Source organism: Bubalus kerabau, chromosome 1, assembly GCF_029407905.1.
Source record: "Bubalus kerabau isolate K-KA32 ecotype Philippines breed swamp buffalo chromosome 1, PCC_UOA_SB_1v2, whole genome shotgun sequence".
Classification (NCBI taxonomy): domain Eukaryota; kingdom Metazoa; phylum Chordata; class Mammalia; order Artiodactyla; family Bovidae; genus Bubalus; species Bubalus kerabau.
In genome coordinates this window covers 247,615,271-247,642,026 of record NC_073624.1, presented here as the reverse complement: position 1 = coordinate 247,642,026, position 26,756 = coordinate 247,615,271, and the positions used below count along the sequence as shown (strand labels likewise).

At 37.7% G+C, this 26,756-nt stretch overlaps 1 long non-coding RNA gene and 1 other non-coding gene across 2 annotated transcripts in view; both read right to left on the bottom strand.

Annotated features, from left to right (window-relative positions):
* LOC129637952 (uncharacterized) overlaps positions 1-26,756 on the bottom strand; it is a 478,487-nt gene that overhangs the window by 52,733 nt on the left and 398,998 nt on the right. The window lies entirely within an intron of this gene.
* LOC129642562 (U6 spliceosomal RNA) lies at positions 24,324-24,426 on the bottom strand. Its single transcript, XR_008709819.1, has one exon. It is a non-coding gene; the product is annotated as a U6 spliceosomal RNA (small nuclear RNA).

Below are 26,756 nucleotides of genomic sequence, written 5' to 3'. Positions count from 1 at the left end.
GTTAAGAACTGTCTTTCAGTCATTCAGTGGATAAGGAAAAGGATCAAAGGATTCAAATAGAGACCTTTCTGACAGGAAAGCCACATTCGTAAGCCAAGACCTTACAGCTATGCTTAATATATAATCTGTATGACGCAGGGAGCTCAACATGGGGCTCAGTGATAACCTAGATGGGTGGGATGGGGTGAAGGGTGGGAGGGAGGTTCAAGAGGAAGGGGACTTATGATGCTATCCTGATTCATGTTGTTGTATGCCAGAAACCAACACAATATTGTAAAGAGATTATCCTCCAGTTAAAAATAAATGTTTAAATAATACAAGAAATATACCTGGAATTTCAATTTACAATAGTAAGGAATACATTGCATAAAGGGTGCAATATTTATATGATAAAATATTCTGCATACATTGGGGATATATATTTCATATTCATTAATTCAAATAAAGCTAAACTGTAAAACAGAATGATTCAAATTTTGTCCAAAACAGAGTGTGAGAGGAGATGGAACTAAGCCTATATTGTTCCAAATCATTTTTTTCATTTTACTTTTCCTGGGCATTTAGGAAGTCTATATTTGTCAATCTATTTTGCAGTCAATTTGGGACCATGTGGTAGAAGTAATATAAGCCACTTACATGTCTGGATCTTATAAGCATCCTTCATAAGCCTTCTGTCTTCTCTCACCCGACCACAGTAAGCTTGAAGGCCATGTGTTTCAAATAATTTAGCTATAGTATCCTAAAGCCTCCAACAAGCTGGGACTCAAGAGTGATTATGGGAAGCAGAAGCCTGCCAACCTGCATTAAACATACAATGGAAAGTAGGAAAAACAAAAACAAAAAGCTTTGTCCTATTAAGCCTCTGAAATTTGGAGATTTATTGCCGCAACATAATCTAGCTAACCTGACTAATAATTTCTCCATGTTTACAAACTATGCAAAACTCCTAGGGAAATACATAAAGATGCTTCTCTTTTACTTTTGAGATTGTTATTTCTCTCTTCTTTTCTCTCCTGTGCATTTTAAAATTTTTCTTCTAAAAGATACCTATCTACAACGTAATTACTTAAATTATTTTTAAAAGTACTCCAAACGTATTTTAGAGCTATTAATTAGTACAGACTCAATAATTCAAGAAGAATTTCTCTACTGCCTTTTGGGAAAATTTTCAAATGTATTTGTCTCTCTCAGGTTAATGTAAGTTTTAATCTTCACTCATCTGTCCCATTATTAAAGATCTTTTGAAACTATAGTAATCTTCAGTTATATCTACCTTCTTGGAATAAATAATTTTCCATAGACATGCTACTTTAATTTTTTCATTAAATCGTTTCAGAATATGTCTAATTTAGTTTGCATTTTGTTTGAAAACTGCATTGTTTTATTGTCTTAGGGGCTTGTTGGGACCTTTTGAATAGAGAAAATCCATCTTATAATTTTTGGTATTTTACATAAGACCAAGAATAGCTGTGACTGAAAATTTTCATGACTTGTGCCCATGAACATGGAAAACTTTATCATAATTCTTATATTTAATTAAGAAAGTATCCATGTACTATATACATTGACAGCCTAAGCAAAAGGGACCAAATGAGGAGAGAGGAAGTTATTATTGACAAGGATAAAGTTGAGTCAGTGTAATATCAAACAGTTGCCAACAAAAGACTCAGAGAATTGTGTATTGATTATTGATATCTCTGAGTCAATAAATTGACCAGTGTGAGGGCTTTTCTAAAAATAACTCATAACCTTTCTCACTAGTCCACAAAACAGCTCTTCCAAATGTTTGTTGTTTTGATGTGTTTGTGTTTATGTATCTGTGCGCATGGAAGGTGACAAGACCAGAATGGAGGGAAGGAATAAAGAAAGGAAGCGGCACCAGTTTCATCCACCTCATTAGAACTGATTCAAATGTATTCTTTTTAATGGCTGAATAATACTCCATTGTGTATATGTACCACAGCTTTCTTATCCATTCATCTGCTGATGGACATCTAGGTTGCTTCCATGTCCTGGCTATTATAAACAGTGCTGCACGATACTGGATGCTTGGGGCTGGTGCACTGGGACGACCCAGAGGGATGGAATGGGGAGGGAGGAGGGAGGAGGGTTCAGGATGGGGAACACATGTATACCTGTGGCAGATTCATTTTGATATTTGGCAAATCTAATACAGTTATGTAAAGTTTAAAAATAAAATAAAATTAAAAAAAAAAAAAAAAAAAGAAAGGAAGCGGCAAAGAAAGGCTGAAAGAGCTCACAAACAAGATTAAGAAGTCACTTGCCAGATGGATTTCTTTTTTTACCAAAATAATAGCTCACCGTGTATAACCCTGCATTCAACTAAAAGAAATAGTGGCAGAAAAAAAAATTGTTCTCTGTGCATACTTTGGTTTATTGGAGGCTGAGGGATAATAACATATCACTGGAGCCTAAACAGGACCAGGAATCATGGGCTCTGTCTTCCTTTTTCGATATCATTGTTACCACAACACAAAAACAGTTTTGGGCAGAGTCCTCTGGATTTTACAAAATGTCTGTTGTTTTACAATTAGAAAATGAGATAGGCTTTAAAGAAAGTATGATAAACTTTTTGGAAAATGGGCTACCTTGGAAATAAGGACATTCTGAAACCCTGGGTCGGGGAGAGGAGTGCCCAGTGCAGACTGTGCTTTTAGTCATTTTTAACCACAGATTTCTGTGTTGAGTAAATCTTCCTCCTTTCAAAGCCGGCAGCTGTCCTCACCCGCTTATAATCCTTTGCACAGTTCTATAAAATTGAAAATCAACATGGGATGTATATCATTCTTATATCCCCTAGTCCCCGAATGCCATGGTCATTTTATTTGCAATCTCTTCCTGATTTTAAGATCTTTAATTAGCTCTGTTCTGGACCTTCTCCATTTTTAATATGTGTTCCCCTATAGGACGCCCTGCATATCACCAGAGCCCCTAAGTAGAATGCAAGAAATGACAAGACAGAAACAAAATATCCTTTAAGATGTAGTTTGCAAACTCTTCCTTGTTTGCTGCCTACTGTCGGTTTTTAAATAATGCACAAATCAACTTCAGTATCATAGAAATAATCAACACAGGATCAAAACCTGGAGTTCCTCTTAGAGCACAAATCAAAAGCTGTAGGACTCCAACAGCTGGAGCCTGTCTCATTATTTCCCTGTTCTTTGATGTGCTTTTCAGCCAAGTATCTTAGAGAATTACTCGCAGATATGTCTATCTACAAATTCTACATTGCTTACATATTATAGTTTCCAACAGAGATAAATACTGTAACTGAGTTCTCATTTTCAAAATAGAACCCCCCTCTTCTCATCTGCCGTTATGCACACAGTCTTGTAAATGGCAGAACCGAAAATCAGCTGCATCTAATAAGAGAACCAAGTTTGTTATTGACTCTGAAATGCTAGTTTCCATTAGATCATCCATCATAGCTTTATTATGTGATCAACTGCCTAATTAATTTTGTACTGGGGTATTTAGACAGAACACTGAATGTTTCAGCGGGGTTTTGCTATAATCCTGCACCTGCGGCCTCAGAGATTTAGATACCCTCCTATCATAAGTTTGCACTGTGCCTGTAATCACTTCTGCTTCACTAGGATTCCAGCAATTCAGTCCAGTGAAATTCAGCAATATTAATTTCAGAAACACCAGAACATTTGCATCTGTGGGTATGTTTCTTTGGACTTTAATCAGATCAAAGTCACCACAAGATATTAAGAGTGCTAGATACAATATTTTGTTCCGACAGTTTTAGTGGTTAAATCAGACACTGTTTTGATTTTCTGTGCTTATCTGTTAATATGAACAGATGCAATCATGCTATTGTATAATGACTCTTGATTGCCAACAGTATTTGATTTTGCAACCATTCGGTGGTGATAATTAAAGATAACGGGATATCCTATACAGTAATAATTAAAGATAGCTTTGTGGGCTTTATCACATGAATAAATGCCATAGAGGAGGAATTGGTTTCCTGAAGTTCATTTTATTCAATGCATATTTTTGGAAGGCCAAGTTTGAAAAGTCTCAAAAAGAGACATTGAAGTGCAACAGGCTTAACTAAACATGAGCTGATTTGAAAATTTCACTTGTCCTGGCTGCCGTACATGGAGGCTTTATTCCTTATTTATTCAGGAAAGTACTAGCATGCATGTGCTGTTCACAAGACAGAAACATAAAAGAATCAAATGAGATGGAATTTTATATTTCACATATAAATAGGCATTCATAAATGTACATATAAAGAATCTTTAAATCTATCTTTGCTCTGAGAAGAGGAAATAAAAGCACTTAAAACTCTGCCTTTATTTACTCTTATGGAAGCGAGGTGATAATTCAAGATGCTGATAGCCCCTCTCAAAGGACAATATGACTCTTGAGACTAAAGCACAAGAAAAATATTTTATTAATTTTATTTTCAATTAATTTAAAGGGTTGTCAGACAACAACACCCCCTACCCCCAGAAGACCAGTCAGTACTTCAGGGAAGCATCCAGTGAAATACCAAACACCTTGTGATGAACTTCCACTGGAGGTCAGCATCTGGGAAAAAAAAGTCAATCCTTTGCCCAGTTGTTTCATATCATCTCTGTCGTTGGGCTTTGACAGATGTCCTGCCCACCCCTTTTATTTCCTGTGGGTCAGCCTCCCCAGGTAGCGGGATGGAAGAGCAAGAAAGTCTGCCCTTCGCCACACTAACAGCCATTGACCCAGAGTGGAGGGTATGTGGGCAGTGACTGGCACACGTGTGTGGTTTCCAGCTCAGCTGACAGTGGGGGCTCAGAAGGGCACGGAGTGGGGAGGGTCCACGACCCTTAGCCACCTGCCAGACTGAAGGCCAGAGGCAACTTGTAAAATTAGGCACGATCTTCACTCCTCATGCCCTTTCTCTTTTAGACCCATTCACTGGTGAATGGTCCCTCAAGGCTGAAGGATCTGTTGCCTTTGGGGGGCGGGCGGAGAGCTTACCCTCTAGTTTCTACACCAATCTCAACCCTGTGGTTTTCTCAGTATCTATTGTGTGAGCTACTGACGTGACCTCTTCCTCCCTCTGATTGAAAGCTCACCCAGCATTTCTGGATTATAGAATTCTCATCTCCTGCCTTGTTATTTTGGGAATTTTGAATTTCTTTGCTTTTGTTTTTGAGAAGTAACCTAAAAACTTCCTACAACACTAAATAAAATGGTACTGGTACTACCTTTCAAAAAAAAAAAAAAAAAAAAAGGTTGTCAGTGGTTTACCAAAAAGGAAATCATTTAAGCAAAGCTGTGAGTGGGCCCAGCTGAGGTCGCCTGCCTCTAGGATTACATTGTTTATAAATATAGGGGTGTCTTATACAGTGAAAGTGAAAAAAAGTGAAAGGGTGAGTCGCTTGGTCAAGTCTGACTCTTTGTGACCCCATAGACTGTAACCTGGCAAGCTCCTCTGTCCATGGGATTTTCTAGGCAAGAATATTGGAGTGGATAGCCATTCTCTTCTCCAGGGGATCTTCCTGACCCAGCGATGGAACCTGGGTCTCCTGTATTACAGGCAGATTCTTAATCATCTGAGCCACCAAGTAAGCCTGCCTTATACAGTACAGGAACGCCAATTAAATTTAAATCTTAGATTTTTAAAAATGAAGTTTTTTAGTATATTTATGAGATATGAAATCTCCCATGAAATATTTGGGATATAATTACACAATAAAATTATTTGCTGTGTTGCGATGAAATTCAGATATGTACATCTTTTACTTATCTCACAAAAATCTGACAACCCTATATAAATCTTCCTTTCTCACAACCATGCTCAGACCACCTGCTGTGCTTTAAGTGGTACCTGACAGGATAGAGCAAGGGTTAGAATAACAGTAGAAAGAAGCCTTTTTAAGGGCAAAGTAAAGCCTGATGGCTGGAGTTAGCAACCTAAGTGGTAGCCAGGTAAGGTTCCTGGGCAAGGAGCCAACCTCTCCTCTGACCAAATGTACATTTCCTTTCCCCCTGCCCACTGCCCCTGAGGGCTTCAGCAGGCAACACTGGAGGCTGATGCTATTTAATGAAAAAGAGGAATGGGTGATACATTATTTTAAGTGGCTTTAATCTAGGAGTCCATCGCACTTAGGAAAGAGAGTTTATAGTTTTTTATCAGCTCCTTAAAGGATAAGCAAAATGCAATGATGCCCTATTTGCCCATGATGCTACCAATCTGGAACAGTGTATATATTTTACAGTTCCTTTCTTCACCCTCCACCTCCAGACTTATGAGATTCTTGATCCAAGGAGCAGCTTTTTCTCTGAATTAAAGGACGAATAAAGATTAAGTGTCTCTATATGTGGTTTTTAACGTCTCTGGTAAGAGACACGAGAACCACATGAAAAGAAGCATACAGGGCAATGCATCTGTTAATAAGCAGGTTGTTCTACAGTATAGAGCTATGAGTCAAGGGAGGGGGGACTTCAAGGTCTTTCCCTCTCAAATCACTTACATATATGGAATCTAAAAAAAATAAAGATACAAATGAACTTATTTACAAAACAGAACCCCAGACATAGAAAACAAACTTACGGTTATCAAAGGGGAAAGGGGGTAGATGAAGTATAATTAGGAGGTTGGGATTAACATACACACACTACTGTATGTAAAATAGATAATCAGTAAGGACCTACTGTATAGCATTGGGAACTAGAGTCAGTATTTTGTTGTAACTTCTAAGGGAAAAGAATCTGAAAACAAATGTATATATAACGTGTAACTGAATCACTTTGCTGAACACCTGAAACTAACAGTACATTATAAATAAACTATATTTCAATTAAAAATACAAAAATCAAACTAAAACAGGAAATTATCTCTTAGTGAGTGGTGCCAAAGAGCCTAAATCAGAATATTAACATAATTAAACTTCTCTTTCTGGTTACAGGAACTTGGAGACAGTATTCACTTTAAACTATAGTGTCCACTTCTATAAAATGGGTCTATTAACATAACAATCTGAAGCGACTTGGCAGTAGCAGCAGCAATATAACAATCACAGAGGCTTAAAGTGGTGACAAGTGAAAAGGATAATCTAGTTAGAGTATAATGCGAGATCCTAGACTACAGTATAAATTCAATTAAAATGACCTCTTCTCATAAATAGTATTTGATAATTCTTAACAGATTCAATTTTGAAAGTGATTCCTTAGAGAGTAATTTTGACTGTGGCTCAGATCATGAACTCCTTATTGCCAAATTCAGACTGAAATTGAAGAAAGTGGAGAAAACCACTACACCATTCAGATATGACCTAAATCAAATCTTTTATGACTATACAGTGGAAGTGAGAAATAGATTTAAGGGACTAGATCTGACAGACAGAGTGCCTGATGAACTATGGACAGAGGTTCATGACATTGTACAGGAGACAGGAATAAAGACCATCCCCAAGAAAAAGAAATGCAAAAAGCAAAATGGCTCTCTGAGGAGGCCTTACAAATAGCTGTGAAAAGAAGGGAAGCAAAAAGCAAAGGAGAAAAGGAAAGATATACCCATTTGAACACAGATTTCCAAAGAATAGCAAGGAGAGATAAGAAAGTCTTCCTCAGTGACCAATGCAAAGAAATAGAGGAAAACAACAGAATGGGAAAGACTAGAGATCTCTTCAAGAAATTAGAAATACCAAGGGAACATTTCATGCAAAGATGAGCTCAATAAAGGACAGAAATTGTATGGACCTAACAGAAGCAGAAGATATTAAGAAGAGGCGGAAAGAATACACAGAAGAACTGTACAAAAAAGATCTTCATGATCCAGATAATCACGATGGTGTGATCACGCACCTAGAGCCAGACATCCTGGAATGTGAAGTCAAGTGGGCCTTAGAAAGCATCACTATGAACAAAGCTAGTGGAGGTGATGGAATTCCAGTTGAGCTATTTCAAATCCTGAAGGATGATGCTATGAAAGTGCTGCACTCAATATGCCAGCAAATCTGGAAAACTTAGCAGTGGCCACAGGACTGGAAAAGGTCAGTTTTCACTCCAATCCCAAAGAAAGGTAATACCAAAGAATGCTCAAACGACTGCACAATTGCACTCATCTCACACTCTAGTAAAGTAATGCTCAAAATTCTCCAAGCCAGGCTTCAGCAATACGTGAACCGTGAACTTCCAGATGTTCAAGATGGTTTTAGGAAAGGCAGAGAAACCAGAGATCAAATTGCCAACATCTGCTGGATCATCAAAAAAGCAAGAGAGTTCCAGAAAAACATCTATTTCTGCTTTATTGACTATGCCAAAGCCTTTGACTGTGTGGATCACAATAAACTGTGGAAAATTCTGAAAGAGATGGGAATACCAGACCACCTAGCCTGCCTGTTGAGACACCTGTATGCAGGTCAGGAAGCAACAGTTAGAACTGGATATGGAACAACAGACTGGTTCCAAATAGGAAAAGGAGTATGTCAAGGCTGTATATTGTCACCCTGCTTATTTAACTTCTATGCAGAGTACATCATGAGAAACGCTGGACTGGAAGAAGCACAAGCTGGAATCAAGATTGCTGGGAGAAATATCAATTAACTCAGATATGCAGATGATACCAGACTTATGGCAGAAAGTGAAGAAGAACTAAAGAGCCTCTTGATGAAAGTGAAAGAGGAGAGTGGAAAAAAGTTGGTTTAAAGCTCAACATTCAGAAAACGAAGATCATGGCATCTGGACCCATCACTTCATGGCAAATAGACTGGGAAACAGTGCAAACAGTGTCAGACTTTATTTTTCTGGGCTCCAAAATCACTGCAGATGGTGATTGTAGCCATGAAATTAAAAGACACTTACTCCTTGGAAGGAAAGTTATGACCAACCTAGACAGCATATTAAAAGGCAGAGACATTACTTTGTCAACAAAGGTCTGTCTAGTCAAGGCTATGGTTTTTCCAGTGGTCATGTATGGATGTGAGAGTTGGACTATAAAGAAAGCTGAGTGCCAAAGAATTGATGCTTTTGAACTGTGGTGTTGGAGAAGACTCTTGAGAGTCCTTTGGACTGCAAGGAGATCCAACCAGTCCATCCTAAAGGAGATCAGTCCTGGGTGTTCATTGGTAGGATTGATTTTGAAGCTGAAACTCCAATACTTGGGCCATTTCATGTGAAGAGTCAACTCATTTGAAAAGACCCTGATGCTGGGAAAGATTGAGGGCAGGAGGAGAAGGGGACGACAGAGGATGAGATTGTTGGCTGGCATCACCAACTCGATGGACATGGGTTTGGGTGAACTCCAGGAGTTGGTGATGGACAGGGAGGCCTGGCATGCTGCGGTTTATGGGGTTGCAAAGAGTCGGACACGGCTGAGCCAAAGAACTGAACTGTTGTTTCCTTCAAATAGGATAGCCTATAAGTGCACTTGAGAAGGAAAAAAGGCAAAATTCTTAGAAACCTTTGCCTAGTAACATTTTTCAGCTTAAGGAAAAGCATGTTCGACAGAAGTATATTCTGTCCATATTCTAATTTTGATGTGACAGGTTAATGACAATTTTATGACATAATGTGCATATAGTTTATATCTAAAATCTTCTCAGAATCCAGTTGAATAAGTTTTGCTATAAGCATGTCTGGAAATGCTAATTTGGTCAAATGCAATTGATATATTAAGGAACAATGAGATTAATGTGAATCATGTTTACTCCTGTGCTGTTCCATCTGGGTGAAAAACGTGAATACAAAATCTGCACTTAGCTGACCCTAACTTCATAGGAATACACAAAACACATACTCTTCAAACAGCTACCAGGTACCTCAGTTCACTGACTCAGATGAGCCACACCTGTCCTAATGTGGTGTTTCAGCTTTCCTTTGAATGTAAGAATATTAAACCGCAACTCTTTTGATATCTATTTCCATGAACAAATGTCTGCGGCTTTCTGAGATAAGCACCATACTTTCATGCAAACATGCATTTTTTAAAATCATTTAACATCCGTCAAACTTTGTGACCCATTTCATATTAGTTTCCTGTATTTTTAATATCAATAATGCATAATAATAATAAAATAAGCCAATATTGAAGTTTTTCAGTGTTGTGCCTAATCTCATTTCCCCCATGAACCCTCTGGTTTTTATTCTGTAATTTTTCATAGCAAAATGATTTTTAGAAATAAGTATGTTGTTTCAGCAGAACAGACTATATAGGAAGATACACATTTCCCAATTTTGAACTGTTTCTGCTTACAGAAAAAAAAATGATAATCATTTTTCTTGCTGAAGTTTAATTTTTTCTGTAGAATAAGCATCCAATTCATTGTCCAGTAGGTAACCTACACATGTATTCAAGATTAGAGGATAGAACAGAAAGTTAATTATCTCCTTGTTAATAGTTTGAGACATATTTTGAATAAGTAGCTGAATCTTGTCTAACATAAATAGTAGCTTACTGTTTAAACATCTCTATGGGTACTTAAGAAGTCTGAATCAAATGTAGGCAGTATTTATAACCTGTAAAACCACAGTTAACAATTTTACTTTCTCCTCTCAAACAGAAAAAATCAGTTTAACAGTTTAATTTTAATAATATAAGCTAACAGTTTCCAAACTACTCTAGATTTAAAGCTCATGATTTTTTTTCCCCTGGACTTAATTACATAGATACTTATTTCACTTTCAGGGGAAAAAAAAAAAAAACCCAAAGAACATTTTCTGTCTCAGTGCTATTATACATCAATGTTGAATGGTCTCATGCCATTAAGCAGATGCTGCCATTTTCAATGTGGCATTAGAACACTTGTCACTACATTCCAGACTGCATGATTAATTTTGATCATGGTTCAGGATCCAGCCTAGCCAGCATCCCAGTTAGTCCACTGATATTTTATTTAATAAGTGATAAAAAAATTAAAAAAAACACTTCAATGGGACCTTCATTCTGTTTAAGAAGTGATAGGTGTCATAAATCCAAAATAGCCAATTAAAGCATTATTTTTCTTTCTTAAAGCTGCTGACTATAAACTAGATGTACCTGTTTTTTAAAAATCATACATGCTTTCCCATGTTTCTTACCATTGGGGCTTCAATATGGTCTATGCATGTATTTTATAGGAAAAAGTAGGTGGCTAATGGTACTCTCGGTGTCCTGTTCTTCACTTTGATGTTGGCTCTTAGGAAGAGATCGGTTTCTTCAGGAAAAACTCTAGAAGCATTTGTGCTGACAGTGAGCGAGCATCTTTTTATTCCAATTTACACATAATAGGGTGAAACAATTTTACAATTCCAAGTACACCCTACTGGAGTGACAGTCTGAGCCTTGATTAGCTCATCAGAGATCAAACTCTTTAGTAAGTTACCAAGAGATGCAGTTTTAAACCTAGGAAGTAGGTCAGGTTTATTACCTACATCAATCTTTTAATATAGTAGGACAGAAACATAAAGGAGAAGAAAGAACACTTGTGTTCAGGAATGAGTTGACAGACACAATACAAAAATAAGTCTTATCCTTCAGAATATTCCTCATTAAAAAAAAAAAAAAAGAACATCATATCTCAAGTTAGGGGCTGTATACATTCCAGCCGGCCCTGTATAAAGTGTGACTGTGTCACCTGTCATGATTATAAAGACAGGTTTTCAGGGTACATGGCGGGGAACAACAAATGTCATTCTTTTCATCCTAATACAGCTCTGATAACTAAATAAATACCAGTGCAAATTTTACTTTTAATATGACCTCTGATTTGAAATATACTTATATCTGCCCCTGAAAAGTAAGCCTATTATAGTTATATGTAAACCAAATCATTCTTGGAAGTTCCCACAGATTTTGAGGCTTGTCTGAAATTCTCAAGTATTTCTGTTAGATTTTCAATTCTACATTCAATCTTTCTCTCTTGTGCCCCCCAGCACTTTATTTTTCACTGTTGTTAGTAAAAATAAATTTAGTTCCCAAATAAGCCCTAACAAAATAAATAAAAAACATGCTCTAGCTGTCACTTTTTGATGTGTATTTACCTGGATTTGGGGGGAAAGAATATTATAATTAAAACTGTCCCTCTACTTCTTACTGATTAAACACTGAATGTTGGAAATAAAGAAAATAAATTATTTCCATGAAGAACAAGGAGTTTGGTATTTACATCAATAAAATATAACATGTCCACAAACCTTTTCTTTTTCTTTTCTTGATCCCCTTTTGCATTTAATTTATGATAAACCACTAAAAATAGAAAATAAATGTTCCAGATTAAAACACTTAACATCTATATATGCTAATTATTAGTTTCAAGTAACTAAAATAATAAATTGAGCCAAAAACCGACATCCAAAGAGAGTCATATTTCATAATTAAAACATATGTATCCTAAATATGCTTTCTTGGCTAATCATGCCATTTCTATGGATATACCATAAAATCAGAATGCACCCATATATTCCAATTAATATTTCCATCTTGGCCAACTTACTTGGTGGATTCAGAAAGTCAGAATACGCTAACAACTTCACATATACAGCATATGAGCTGGGCTCGTATTTTAACATGATACTCTTTCCAAATATTGACATATGCTCCTAATACAAATGGCAGGTATAGTTTGAAAGTAGCACTATAAAGAGTTGAAAAACAGAGAACAGAAGTGCTATTGGATACTAATGCTCATAAGTTTAAAAATATAACATATTTTCTCCTTTTAGATAGAAGGGGTGGTCAGGCCATACTTGCAAATGTGTGTGTGTGCATGTGTTGTTGTTGTTATTGTTCTATCCAAATTTGTCCATCAAAGTCATAAATTTGAGGGGCCATCTGTCAAAAAGTGCTGACATACCACCATTACAAACTGAACCACAGACATTTTCAAAGCACTAAAGTAATTTATTTATTTGGGTGGACAATATTCCTTAAATACATTAATAAATTCCTATGAGTCCATCAACATCTCTAGTCTGCATTTAATCCATCTAGTCTGCATTTAATCCATCTATTCTGCAAACAAATTCATGGTCTGTCAAACAACAGTTGCCAGATTAAAATCTTAGTTAAGCATCACCATTTACAAGAATGACAGGCAGATAAAAAAGACAGGGGGATGATTAGAAGTAAAGTATTTGTGGGGATTAGGGTAGATGTTAGCCCAGAGAAATATCTTTCAGGATAACATATGTTCTTAATTTAAGTTTGTCTCTCCCTCTGACTTGTTGTTTTTATTAAGCAATATGTAATTGGTTTCTAAGGCAATTGATAAATTCCCTGCCTCCACTACTGTTGCCTGGTATTTATGCCGCTTTGGTTGCTATTAGATATTGAAAAATAGAGTTTCATTTCATTCACCATGTCTGATGTAATACAGCTAAGACAGCTTCTATTCAGCTTTCTAGAATTCAGCATTTTATTATTTAGACTTTATGTGTATGCCCAATAGTTTGCTTTACTTCTAGACCAATAACTACATAGAAACCAGACTATTATTAACAATGGTAGCAGAATTCTTGAAGTAGAATTACATGAGGTGCTGAATAAAAATGCTTATTCCTAGTTTCCAACACTGCCCTATTGAACCAGACACTCAGGGTCATAAATCTGCAATATTAACAATTCTCCCAGTTGATTCTTAAGTCCACTAATGTTTGGAGATGAGTGCTTTCAACAATTTCACAGCTCAATAAAATCTCCACTCTACGTTAACAAGTAAAACCCAGATGGAGAGAATAAAGCGTCATTCTATTTGTTAGTCACACTTTGGTGGAAGCAAGAAAAAATACTAGTTAAATGAGGTTTGGAATTGTGCCTGGCTTTTATTAATTCCTGCTGTTTTTCCTCTATTATCATAACAAATTAAAAAAATATGATGACCTGAACTTTGGGCCCATTATATAAACTGAATTTCTGAATCCATTTGTGGAAAACTATTTCATAACTAGTGAAGTGGAGACACACTATATGCATTTTTACTTGTATCAATCAGATATTAAGTGCTGCATATCAGGAGTACATCAATTACTATTTTGAATCTGAGGCAAAACAAAAAGATAAAAAAGAGATAATCTGAGTTAGAAAATCTGAGGAAGATAATCTGAGATTATCCGAGGAGGCCTTACAAATAGCTGAGAAAAGATGAGAAGCTAAAGGCAAAGGAGGAAAGGAAAGATACATCCATTTGAATGCAGAGCTCTGAAGAATAGCACAAAGAGATAGGAAAGGCTTCCTCAGTGATCAACATAAAGAGATGAAGGAAAACAATAGAACGGGAAAGACTAGAGATCTCTTCAAGAAAATTAGACATACCAAGGGAATATTTCATGCAAAGATGTGTTCAATAAAGGACAGAAATGGTATGGACCTAACAGAAGCAGAAGATATTAAGAAGAGGTGGCAAGAATACACAGAAGAATTGTACTAAAAAGATCTTCATGATCCAGATAACCACGATTGTGTGATCACTCACCTGGAGCCAGACATCCTGGAATGGGAAGTCAAGTGGGCCTTAGGAAGCATCACTATGAACAAAATTAGTGGAGGTGATGGAATTCCAGTTGAGCTATTTCAATTATTAAAAGATGATGCTGTGAAAGTGCTGCACTCAACATGCCAGCAAATCTGGAAAACTCAGCAGTGGCCACAGGACTGGAAAAGGTCAGTTTTCATTCCAAGCTGTGCCAAAGAATGCTCAAACGACTGCAAAATTGCACTCATCTCACAAGCTAGCCAAGTAATGCTCAAAATTCTCCAAGCCAGTTTTCAACAGTATGTGAACCATGAATTTCCAGATGTTTAACCTGGATTAGGAAAAGGCAGAGGAACAAAGATCAAATTGCCAACATCTGTTGGCATAGAAAAAGCAAGAGAATTCCAGAAAAACATCTACTTCTGCTTTTTTGACCACACCAGAGCCTTTGACTGTGTAGATGACAGCAAGCTGTTGAAAATTCTGAAAGAGATAGGAATACCAGACCACCTGACCTGCCTCCTGAGAAATCTGTGTGCAGGTCAAGATGCAACAGTTAGAACCGGATATGAAACAACGGACTGGTTCCAAATTGGGAAAGGAGCACGTCAAGGCTGTATATTGTCACCCTGCTTATTTAACTTATATGCAGAGTACATCATGTGAAATGCTGGACTGGAGGAAACACAAGCTGGAATCAAGATTGCTGGGAGAAATATCAATAACCTCAGATATCCGGATGACACCACCCTTGGGGCAGAAAGTGAGGAGGAACTAAAGAGCCTCTTGATGAAGGTGAAAGAGGAGAGTGAAAAAGTTGGCTTAAAACTCAACATTCAAAAAACGAAGATAATGGCATATGGTCCCATCACTTCATGGCAAATAGATGGGGAAGGAAAGGAACAGTGACAGACTTTATTTTCTTGGGCTCCAAAATCACTGCAGATGGTGACTTTGGCAATAAAATTAAAAGATGCTTACTTCTTGGAAGAAAAGTTATGACCAACCTAGACAGCATATTAAAAAGCAGAGACATTACTTTGCTGACAAAGGTACATCTAGTCAAGGCTATGGTTTTTCCAGTAGTCATTAATGGATGTGAGAGTTGGACTGTAAAGAAAGCTGAGCACCGAAGAATTGATGCTTTTTGAACTGTGGTGTTGGAGGAGATTCTTGAGAGTCCCTTGGATTGCAAGGAGATCCAACCAGTCCATCCTAAAGGAGATCAGTCCTGGGTGTTCATTGGGAAGGACTGATGTTGAAGGTGAAGCTCCAATACTTTGGCCACCTGATGCAAAGAACTGACTCATTGGAAAAGACCCTGATGCTGGGAAAGATTGAAGGCAGGAGGAGAAGGGGACAACAGAGGATGAGATGGTTGGATGACATCACTGACTCAATGGACATGAGTTTGAGCAAGCTCCAGGAGTTGGTGATGGACAGGGCAGCCTGGTGTGCTGCAGTCCATGGGGTTGCAAGGAGTCGGACATGACTGAGTGACTGAACTGAAATGAACTAAGGAAGAAAAGCATCTGACCAACAATTCAGAAAATAAGCACAATGACTACTATGACTAGGATCTACGAAAATTGAGGTATGGACAAAGTGCTATGCAAACAATGTATTAAACTTAGCTCTTGTGGGAAATAAAGAAAAAGAAAAATAGGAAAAAAAAAAAAGAAAGAAAAAGAAAAATAGGGTCTTTTTGAGGTATGGGTTGGACCTTCTTAAGCAAAGAGTTTGTTCTGAGCAAGGGCATGAAGGTATGGAAATAGGGTGCATTCAGGAAATTGGTTAGGGTGGTTCACTTGTAAAGTACATGGGAATTCATGTTAGAAACTGAGGAGGGAAGGATCAGGTCTGCTGTGTATTTTACTGTTTATGTTTGAGCTGGGTTTAGGAAGTGCATTCACAAAAGAGTCTACATAAAAGCTGTCTAAACAGATGAATAGGATTTTACCACCAAACAATGAAAGCACACCCTGACAGGAGAAACAGCATGAGTTAATAGCAAGAGAACATTAGACTGTCCCTTGTCACTAGGGAACAATGTAGCTCCCTAACTCTAGAATAATAATGCAAGGGGTTGAGAATGACATTATATAAAGTTGGAAAATAAGATTAAGGTTAAATTATAATAAGCTACAAATTGTGAGCTATGATGTTTAGATGTTAATATAAATGGAATGGGATGAATGAATGAAATAGATATACTTAGTAGAATGTTTAATAAGTTAATCAAAGATTTTTTTCTAAAATTAAAAATTTAGTAGTATGATAGACAATGGAATGAACCCAACAAGAGACTTTCACTTCCAGAAATGGTTTATTAACTATTTAGAAAAGCTGTCCTCTGAAGAAAATATACATACATATTTATAATGTTTAACATATATACATATCTATTTTAAAATTGCCAAGCCACTTCAGTAGTGTCTGACTCTGTGCGACCCCACAGACAGCAGCCCATCAGGCTCCCCTGTCCCTGGAATTCTCCAGGCAAGAACACTGGAGTGGGTTGCCATTTCCTTCTCCAATGCATAAAAGTGAAAAGTGAAAGGGAAGTTGCTCAGTCGTGTCCGACTCTTAGCGACCCCATGGACTGCAGCCTACCAGGCTCCTCCATCTGTGGGATTTTCCAGGCAAGAGTACTGGAGTGGGGTGCCATTGCCTTCTCCGATTTTAAAATTGCTGAACTACTATTATAACAGTTAAGAATTACTAGGCTGGGAAGATAGAGGCTCAAAGAGGTAAACTTGGACTTGGAGGCCACATTTTTTTTTTTTAATTGTTTGCCAGTTCTGTGGGGCTACCCAGGTGGCTCAGTGGTAAAGAACCCACTTGCCAATGCAAAAGCCACAGGAGACTCCTGAGTCTCTGGGTCAGAAAAATCCCCTGCAGGAGGAAATGACAACACATTATAGTATTCTTTCCTGGAAAATCCCATGGACAGAGGAACCTAGTGGGCCACAGTCCATGGGGTTGCAAAGAGTTGGACACAACTGAGCATGCATGCATGCCAGTTCTATGGCAGACAGCCATAGACTGATCATGATTTTTACAGCCCTATTGGGTTAAGTGGACATTATTGGTGTCTAAGGTAGCAGGTAGAGGAAAACTACAGAATCACCCTTGCTTTGGGGATAGATATGGAAATGCTGCATCGCAGGGTTAAGTTTAAAAGAGTAACAGGCAGGTCCTTTCAGGGACTTGTAACTCATCCCCAAATGAGCTGAAACTAAGACTTATTTCCTACAGATTAGAAAATCTATATCCTGAGTGTAAAAGGATAATAATATCAGATACCTTAAATTGTTTCTGCAAATAATTCTGGAAAACAAGGCCGAACAATAAAAAAAAAAAATAACCAGGCACAATAGGAGACAAAAAATATGAACAAAATCAGCAGAAACAATAAAAATACAGATCTAGTGATGATCGAGACACTAGAGTGACCACTCATAGATTTAAAAATAGCCACTTTATTATGTTAAATAGGATGAATACAAGTGGCAGAATATTGGCAGATCACTCACTTAGAATCAGACATCCTGGAGAGAGAGTCAAGTGGGCCTTTGGAAGCATTACTATGAACAAAGCTAGTGGAGCTGATGGAATTTCAGCTGAACTATTTCAAATCCTAAAAGATGATGCTGTTAAAGTGCTGCACTCATTAAGCCAGCAAGTTTGGAAAACTCAGCAATGGCCACAGGACTGGAAAAATTAGTTTTCTTTCCAATCCCAAAGAAAGGCTATGCCAAAGTATGTCACATACCATACAATTGCACACATCACATGCCAGCAAGGTTATGCTCAAAATCCTTCAAGCTAGGCTTCGGTAGTACATGAATCAAGAACTTCTAGATGTTCAAGCTGGATTTAGAAAAGTCTTTAGAATTTAGAAAGGATTTAGAAACCTTCTAAATCTCCAGATTTGGAAACCAGAGAACAAATTTCCAACATATGCTGGATCATAGAAAAAGCAAGGGAATTACCAAAAATAATCTACTTGTGCTCCATTGATTATGCTAAAGCCTTTGATTGTGTGGATCACAGCAAACTGTAGAATATTCTTAAAGAGATGGAGATACCAGATCACCTTATCTGAGAAACCTGTATGCAGGACAAGAAGCAACAGTTAGAACCAGACATGGAACAACAGAATGGTTCAAAATTGGAAAAGGAGTATCATGGCTATATATTGTCACCCTGCTTATTTAACTTATAAGCAGAGTACATTATGAAAAATATTGGGCTGGATGAATCACACACTGGAATCAAGATTGCTGGGAGAAATAGCAACAACCTCAGATATGCAAATGATACCACTTTAATGGCAGAAAATGAAGAGGAACTAAAGAGCCTCTTGATAAAGGTGAAAGAAGAGAGTGAAAAAGCTGGCTTAAAACAACATTCAAAAAATGAAGATCATGGAATCCAGTTCTATCACTTCATGGCCAATAGATGAAGAATATGTGGAAATAGAGTTGCATTTCACTTTCTTGGGCTCCAGAATCAATGCAGACGGTGACTACAGCCATGAAATTAAAAGATGCTTGGTCTTTGGAAGACTAGCTATTACAAACCTAGATAGTGTATTAAAAGCAGAGACATTACTTTGCTGACCAAGGTCTGTACAGTCAGAGCTATGCTTTTTCCAGCAGTCATGTATGGGTGTGAGAATTGGACCATAAAGAAGGCCGAGAGAATTGATGCTTTTGAACTGTGGTGCTGGAGAAGACTCTTGAGAGTTCCTTAGACAGCAAGTAGTTCAAACCAGTCAATCCTAAAGGAAATCAACCCTTAATATTCTTTGGAAGAACTGATGCTGAAGCTCTAATACTTGGGCCACCTGATGCAAAGAACTGACTCATTGGAAAAGACCCTGATGCTGGGAAAATTGAAGGCAAGAGGAGTAGGGGGCAACAGAGAATGAGTTGGTCAGATGGCATTAGTGACTCAAAGAACATAGTTTGAGCAAACCTAGAGAGATAGTGATAGAGAAGCCTGGCATGCTGCAGTTCATGGGGTTGCAAAGAGTAGGACAAGACTTAGTGACTGAACAACAACAGCAGCAACAGCAACAACAATAACAGAAATTGAAAAAAAAAAACAAACACTGGTGAAAATTTCAGGATATAAAAATACAGTAATCAAAATGAAGAATGCACTGATGAGATTAACAACAAGTTAAACAGAAATGACAAGATACTTAGTGAACTAGATGAATAATGAGATAATGAATGAAGCAGAGAGAGCTTTATGGAAGAAAGTACAAGGAGGGTAACAGCCGTATAATTATAGTAAGAAAAGAATATTTAGAAAGAGAAAAAGGCAGCCATCATATGTGAACAGATAATAGCTGTAAACCTTCCAAAACTAATGAAAGTTATCTGGCCAAAGATGCAAGAAATTAGTTATGAATGGACATTTCACAAAAAAAGACATGCAAGAAGCAAATAAAAATATTTAAATTTATTACTTATGATTATACAGATTAAATTCACAGTGAAATAATACTTCATATGCCTAAGATTGGCTAAAATTAAAAATACTTTCACAAGCATTGTAAAATATGTGGATAAATAAAAATTCTCATACAATGATTGGGGTATAAATTGTTACAACCTCTTAGAAAATGTTTTTATATTATCTGTTAAAGTGGACATATAACTGCTAAAGTGTATCCCATTGCCAGAAACTCCATTCTATAAAAAGCACCCAATATAAATGTAACTACATGAACTTGAAGAAATATGTATACAAAAGCTAAGAGTGGTATGATTTAGAATCAATAATGTAAATAATCCCCATAGTCATTAATATTATAATAGATAAATACATTGTATCATATTGGTATGTGGATTAATTTGTGGTGGTAGTTTAGTTGCTAACTTGTGTCGGACTCTTGCAATCCCATGGACAAAGGCTTCTCTGTCCAGGGAACCTCCCAGTATTTATACTGGAGTGGATTGCCATTTCCTTCTCCAGGGGATCTTCCTGACCCAGGAATCAAACCCATGTCTCCTGCATTACAGGCAGTCTTGTGTTGCAGGAGGATTCTTTACCAACTGAACCAGTGTGATTACAATACAATTGGAAAAATGAATGAGATATAGCTTCCCACAACAATGATGGATCTCACAACTATAATAAGTGAAAGAAGTCATATATTTCTATCAGGACAAAATTAAAAGAATAGGAAAAGCTAGCCCAGGATTAGATGGTAAAACCAAGGGAGCGATAGTAGTAAATGTCAGGATGTTTCCTTTGGAGACAAGGAAGAAGTAGTGATGGGGAGAAGGTAGGAAGAGGCTTTTAGATTACACATTCTGATCTATTTATTGATTTGAGTGGTAGTCACATGGATGCTGGCTTTATGATAATTCATTGTTTTGATTTTTGTTTTGTGCATTTTCTCTGTGTTATATTTCATAGGCAAACATATGTTAAAGAATGTATTGGTAACAGAGTAGTTTTCAGACTGGGAGATCAGTTCCATGTTTAAATCATTTTTAAATGCCATTTCAACATTTCAACACTGTCAGATATGAGGTAGATTTAAAATCATTTCAAATAATCAAAATAAGTTTACTTTTGCTTACTAGGCAATCATTCATTTAAATTATGTAAATCTGCTTAAGGAATTTTGTTAAAATTTGTTGATTTTTTTCATGTCCATTAGAATTTCTTTTCTTAAATGAATTTTTGTTATTCCTAATAAAATTTGCATTTAACATGTTTGGTCAGCCTTTTTTTTTACTCACTTGCCTTTGACTTTATCTAGCAATCCCACGTAGTTTTATTGCTCTAAAGGTCTAGGTATTTTGCAAACTTGTTTTTAAAATTACAATGAGTAATGAAGAATTCAGATATTCTATTTCAAGTTTAACTACAGAAATGTCATTTTTTTACATTAATCCTAAAACATGGTTTTTATATGGTCATTCTTCTGCTCAACATTTCACCATGGCTTGCAGAGTAATAATACGTTATTACATCACCAAAGAACTAAACAAGATCTTCAGATCATCCAGCCCACCTTCATCACTTCATAGATACGATAACTGAAATCCATAGATATCATGAGACACAAGGACTTGGATGTCATGGGAATAGTATAGAAACTGGGTTGTCCTTTTTCTGTTCCTTTGTACTATACCAAAAAGCAAATTCCAGGGTCTAGTATTTAAAACCTTCCAAATCCAAAATCCCCCACTACTTTTTTTTCAATGTCCCACCCCCACCAAACACATCATTTCCACATAATACAACCACCTATATCTACTCTATTCCTAATGTTTTTGTCCAAACAATTATTTCTTTAGCTTATCTGTTGGATGAAGGTTTTGATGTCATAGTATTAGTTAATGTTCTTGGGCCACAATAGAAACAATTAATTTTGCTTAAAGTGAATATATTGGAAGGAAATAGAATAGCTCCCCAAATAAGGGAATCCTTTACAACCAACTCTTCATAAGAACAGGATTTAAAACTGCTTTAGCAATGTAAGAAACAAGAAACCCATAGGAATTCTCTTTAGCTTTTCACAGTGTTTTATCAGGCCCAACCATTTTCTATCCCTATGTCTCTTCTTAAAATTCAAACACAGCAGAAGGGCAGTCTTATTGGTAATTTGGGTCACATGTCTACCCACTCTTGGCTCAGGAAGGTGAGTTACTGCTATTGACAGTCCCAGGAAAACTGCAGAAAAGTGGGGTTGAAGGAAGACCATGGTTCCCTAAAGGAAAATCAAATGGAGGAGCTTCTACCAAAAGGAGGAAGAAACACTGAGAGTCAAAGTTAACAGATATTTATACAAGTCACCTAATCCAAACCAATGAATGAGTTCTACCGTGTATTTCCTCCTTAGAAAATGCCAGTTTAGAAATTACAATTAGCCAAGCCCTATGATTTACACCTTGGTAAGTCTTATTATTATTGATTACACATTAGCCTAATGGATGCAATGTAGTTACAGAGACCAGGTACAGACACACATTAGTTGAAAGCTACACCCCTAAGTGATAACGTATCTTCTCATAGTCTACTACAAAAGTAAGCTTTAAAATAAGTGTAAGAGAGAAAGAAAAGGAGCTCTTAACTTTTCAGATTAACACAATGAGGGAGATTCTTTGCGGGTTATCCCCTCCTGACCTTTGCCTTTAACTTCTCACTGCAGATACTTGGTCAATTCATTCACCTCCTGTTTTAGTGGGTGAGAATCCCACATAAATCACAATTGCCTTGCACAGCTGCTCCTGCTTTCTGATGCTGGGCTTTGGACGCTGTCCTGTGCAGTCCACAGCACTCCAGAGGGTCTGGGAAGTGTGCCACAGGCCTCGCTCACTAACCCAACATGATTTTATGGCCTTATGTGGGAGCATTATACAGCACTATAGAACTGCGATGCCACTTTTTAGTCACAGTAATAATGACATATGGCACTGTCTTCATAACCCTTCCATTTGGGAGAAAACAATTTTCTACTTATTTTCTTAAAACATAGGGGCTGAGTGACTGCTGCAGCTTCTGAAATGGACACTCAACATTAATGAGCTCTAGCCTACGGTGACCTATTCAGAATGGAAGGCTCACAGTGTGACATTCCGTTTAAGTGGGCTAAATGATTGGACATTAGTCACAGGAGTTTAAAGGTCTGAAGAGATGGCAAAATATTATTAATTCAATATCTCTTTAATGCTAAAAAGTATGGCCAGAGGGACCCTTTGACAATTTCTTGGGCTATCAGAATACCTAATTGGAGATTAATCTCTAATAACCTCTTAATACCATTCAGAAGTTTAAATGAAGCCCAAACAAGAAAGAAATTGTCAGTTCAGTAGTGTCATTTACAGCTAATGCTATGGAAAACTATTTAATTCATTACAGAGGCAGAGAGGCCTACTTTCAATTTCTGCCCTATTTCTATCTGGCCAATTAAATATAGTGCCGGCTAAACACAAAAATTGGAAAATGGGAACTCCTGCACCAAGCATTAACTTCTTTAAAGACTTTCTAGACTGAGGCTTCAGGTTTCAGGCTAGCCATCAGTCCCCCGAAATCCACCTTCCTTGGCACCTCAGGCTAAGATAAAACCCAATATTTTTATAGCAGTTAATAGAACTGAAATTTTTCTTAAAAAAAAAAATCTGTCACCTCCCACAAAAACAAATTCCATGGGAACAAGTGATTTAACTTGCTTCTCAATGTACCATAGCACATGGAAAAGTACCTGAGTTGCTAAATAGGTTCTTATTCACTGGAAAAAAAAAAAATGAATGAAAAAAAATGTGAATATGAATACACATGAAAGCCTGATTTTGAAATCTATCATGAATGTTTTATAATTGCTCCTGCCCTACAAATAGTGATACTCTCCTAGCACATAGTTTTAGAAGAATGAAAAGATCTTTTACACCTAGAGGGTTCCAGCCGTTTAGGAAAGCTGTATCTGAGAGTCATGGAGGTCCATCACTACACTGCTCCTCTATGTGTGATCCCACATTTAGCTCAGGATGCAGCCATGAAAGGAAGGCAGGGACCTTAATATTTGTTCTCCAAATTTGTTTAGTCAGTCTGGTTTCTTAGCACCCCTTGCTTCATCTTCATTTAGTCTCTGAGGAAGCTGTCTTTGGTTTCTGGAGTAAGAAGCCCCTAGGCATTCTAACCAAGCAGGTAAAGACCAATGTAATAGAGTTTGACCCTATTTTTGGGTATTAGACTACTGACTTTTTTTTTTAATTGAAGTACAGTTGATTTATAATGTTGCGTTAATTTCTGCTGTACAGCAAAGTGATTCAGTTATACATATATTCTTTTTATAATGGTTTATTATAAGAGATCGAATATAGTTCCCCATGCTAGTTGTTTATTCATTCCACATATAGTGATTTGCATCTACTAGTCCCAAGCAAACCAATGGAATACTTCATGAATCTTCATGTCATCCTTATGCTGGGGCCATGCTAATATTCTAATTTTAGTATGAAGTATGAAAGTGTTCGGAGAAGGCAATGACACCCCACTCCAGTACTCTTGCCTGGAGAATCCCGTGGACGGAGGAGCCTGGTAGGCTGCAGTCCATGGAGTCGCTGAGGGTCGGACATGACTGAGCGACTTCACTTTCACTCTTCACTTTCACTCTTCACTTTCATACATTGGAGAAGGAAATGGCAACCCACTCCAGTGTTCTTGCTTGGAGAATCCCAGGGATGCGGGAGCCTGGTGGGCTGCCGTCTATGGGGTCGCACAGAGTCGGACACGACTGAAGTGACTTAGCAGCATGAACGTGTTAGTCACTTAGTAGTGTCTGACTGTTTGTGACTCCATGGGCTATGACAAACCAGGCTCCTCTGTCCATGGGATTCTCCAGGCAAGAATACTGGAATGGGTTGCTATTTCCTTCTCCAGGGGATCTTCCTGACCAAGGGATAGAACCTGGGTCTCCTGCATTGTAGGCAGAATCTTTACTGTTTGAGCCACTAGGGAATACATTTTACTTTATGTGCTGTCAAAGAGAGCATACCACTGACTTTTAAATCTCAGTTTCCCCTTTTCCCGTTAGCTCCACATCCAGACAGGTTGATAATAAAGTTGGTACATGTGCCCTGCTGTGGCCCTCTTGGAACATTCTAACTTTACAAATCACAAACCAAACCTAGAAAATGCCCTAATCTCACTTCTTAACCATGATAAAGGCCCAGCTTTCTCTGGGACATTTCTGTGCTTCCCCTGCCCTTTCCAGTAATCCCTTGTATGACTAATAAACTTTCTTTCAATTTCCCTAAGTTCTCCATAGCCTTCCTATTAATTGGAAGATGGTCCAACCCATGTCCTTGGGTGATCACAAGGTAGCCAGTTTGACATAAACTGCTTTCACCACTGACCTGCTTTGTACCTCAAAATAATTTGGGTACATCTGTGATGAGTTTATCACCAAGAAGCCCTTGCTAAAATACAGATTGGACTTAATGACTGTATAACCGTTGGCTTCATGGAAAGAAATTCTAAAGGAAAATGTTTTAAACAATAAAATGATAATCTAACACATGGCTAAAAGACCTGTGGGTATCACCTGGAGCTGGAACCTGAGTAGATGGGAAAGGCTGTGCAAAAAGATATGAATGTTGTCAGGAGAGGAGTAAAAAGGAGATAGGAGGTAACTTCCTCAATTTACTGTCTTGCCCTATCTATCCCTAAATTTGTGGCTCAGCTGGTAAAGAATCCGCCTGCAATGAGGGAGACCTGGGTTCATTCCCTGGGTTGGGACGATCCCCTGGAGAAGGGAAAGGCTACCCACTCCAGTATTCTGGTCTAGAGAATCCCGTGGACTGTATAGTCCATGCGATTGCAAAGAGTCAGGCATGACTGAGCGACTTTCACTTTAATGATATTATGAGGGTTTATATTGAAGGTCTGATTTCTGATCACATGCTAATATGCATACTTTCCTTCTTCCTTCCTTCTTCTCTTTCACTCTTTCTTTTATAATTTTTTAATTTCCAAGTTTGACCTAGTGTTCAAGTTTTAGAATGATAAAGAAACTATGTAACAATGGCACAACATGAAGCACTGACCAAGGAGCTTCATGTACCCTTTGAGGATCAGCAAATTTTTGACTTGTTGCCTGGCCTTTATGAGTCCACTGTTTCCTAAATGGAAATTGCTTTGGTGGGGACAGAAAATAAAAGATGTCAAATGTGAGACTCAGTGTACAAAAGCCAAAAATAGAATTAAGGAAAAAAAAAAAAACTTTTGAAGAATATTTACCAAGATACATACTTCAGTGTATTTCAGCTGTGATTCTTCTAAGATGTCTAATATCACCGACATTACATGGGACCTGCTGCTGCTGCTGCTGCTAAGTTGCTTCAGTCATGTCCGACTCTGTGAGACCCCATAGATGGCAGCCCGCTAGGCTTCCCCGTCCCTGGGATTCTCCAGGCAAGAACGCTGGAGTGGGTTGCCATTTCCTTCACCAATGCATGAAGGTGAAAAGTGAAAGTGAAGTCGCTCAGTCGTGTCCAACTCCTAGCGACTCCATGGACTGCAGCCCACCAGGGTCCTCCGCCCATGAGATTTTCCAGGCAAGAGCATTGGAGTGGAGTGCCATTGCCTTCTCCACATGGGACCTGAGCCCTGCCTATATGTTCTTTGCTGTCTTTGTTCAGTTGCTCATCTATGTCTGACTCTTGGCAACTCCATGGACTGTAGCCTGCCAGGCTCCTTTGTCTATTGAGTTTTCCAGGCAAGAACAACGGAGTGGGTTGCCATTTCCTTCTCCTGAGGATCATTCTGGCCCAGGGACTGAATGTACATCTCCTATGTCTCCTGCTTTGCAGGCAG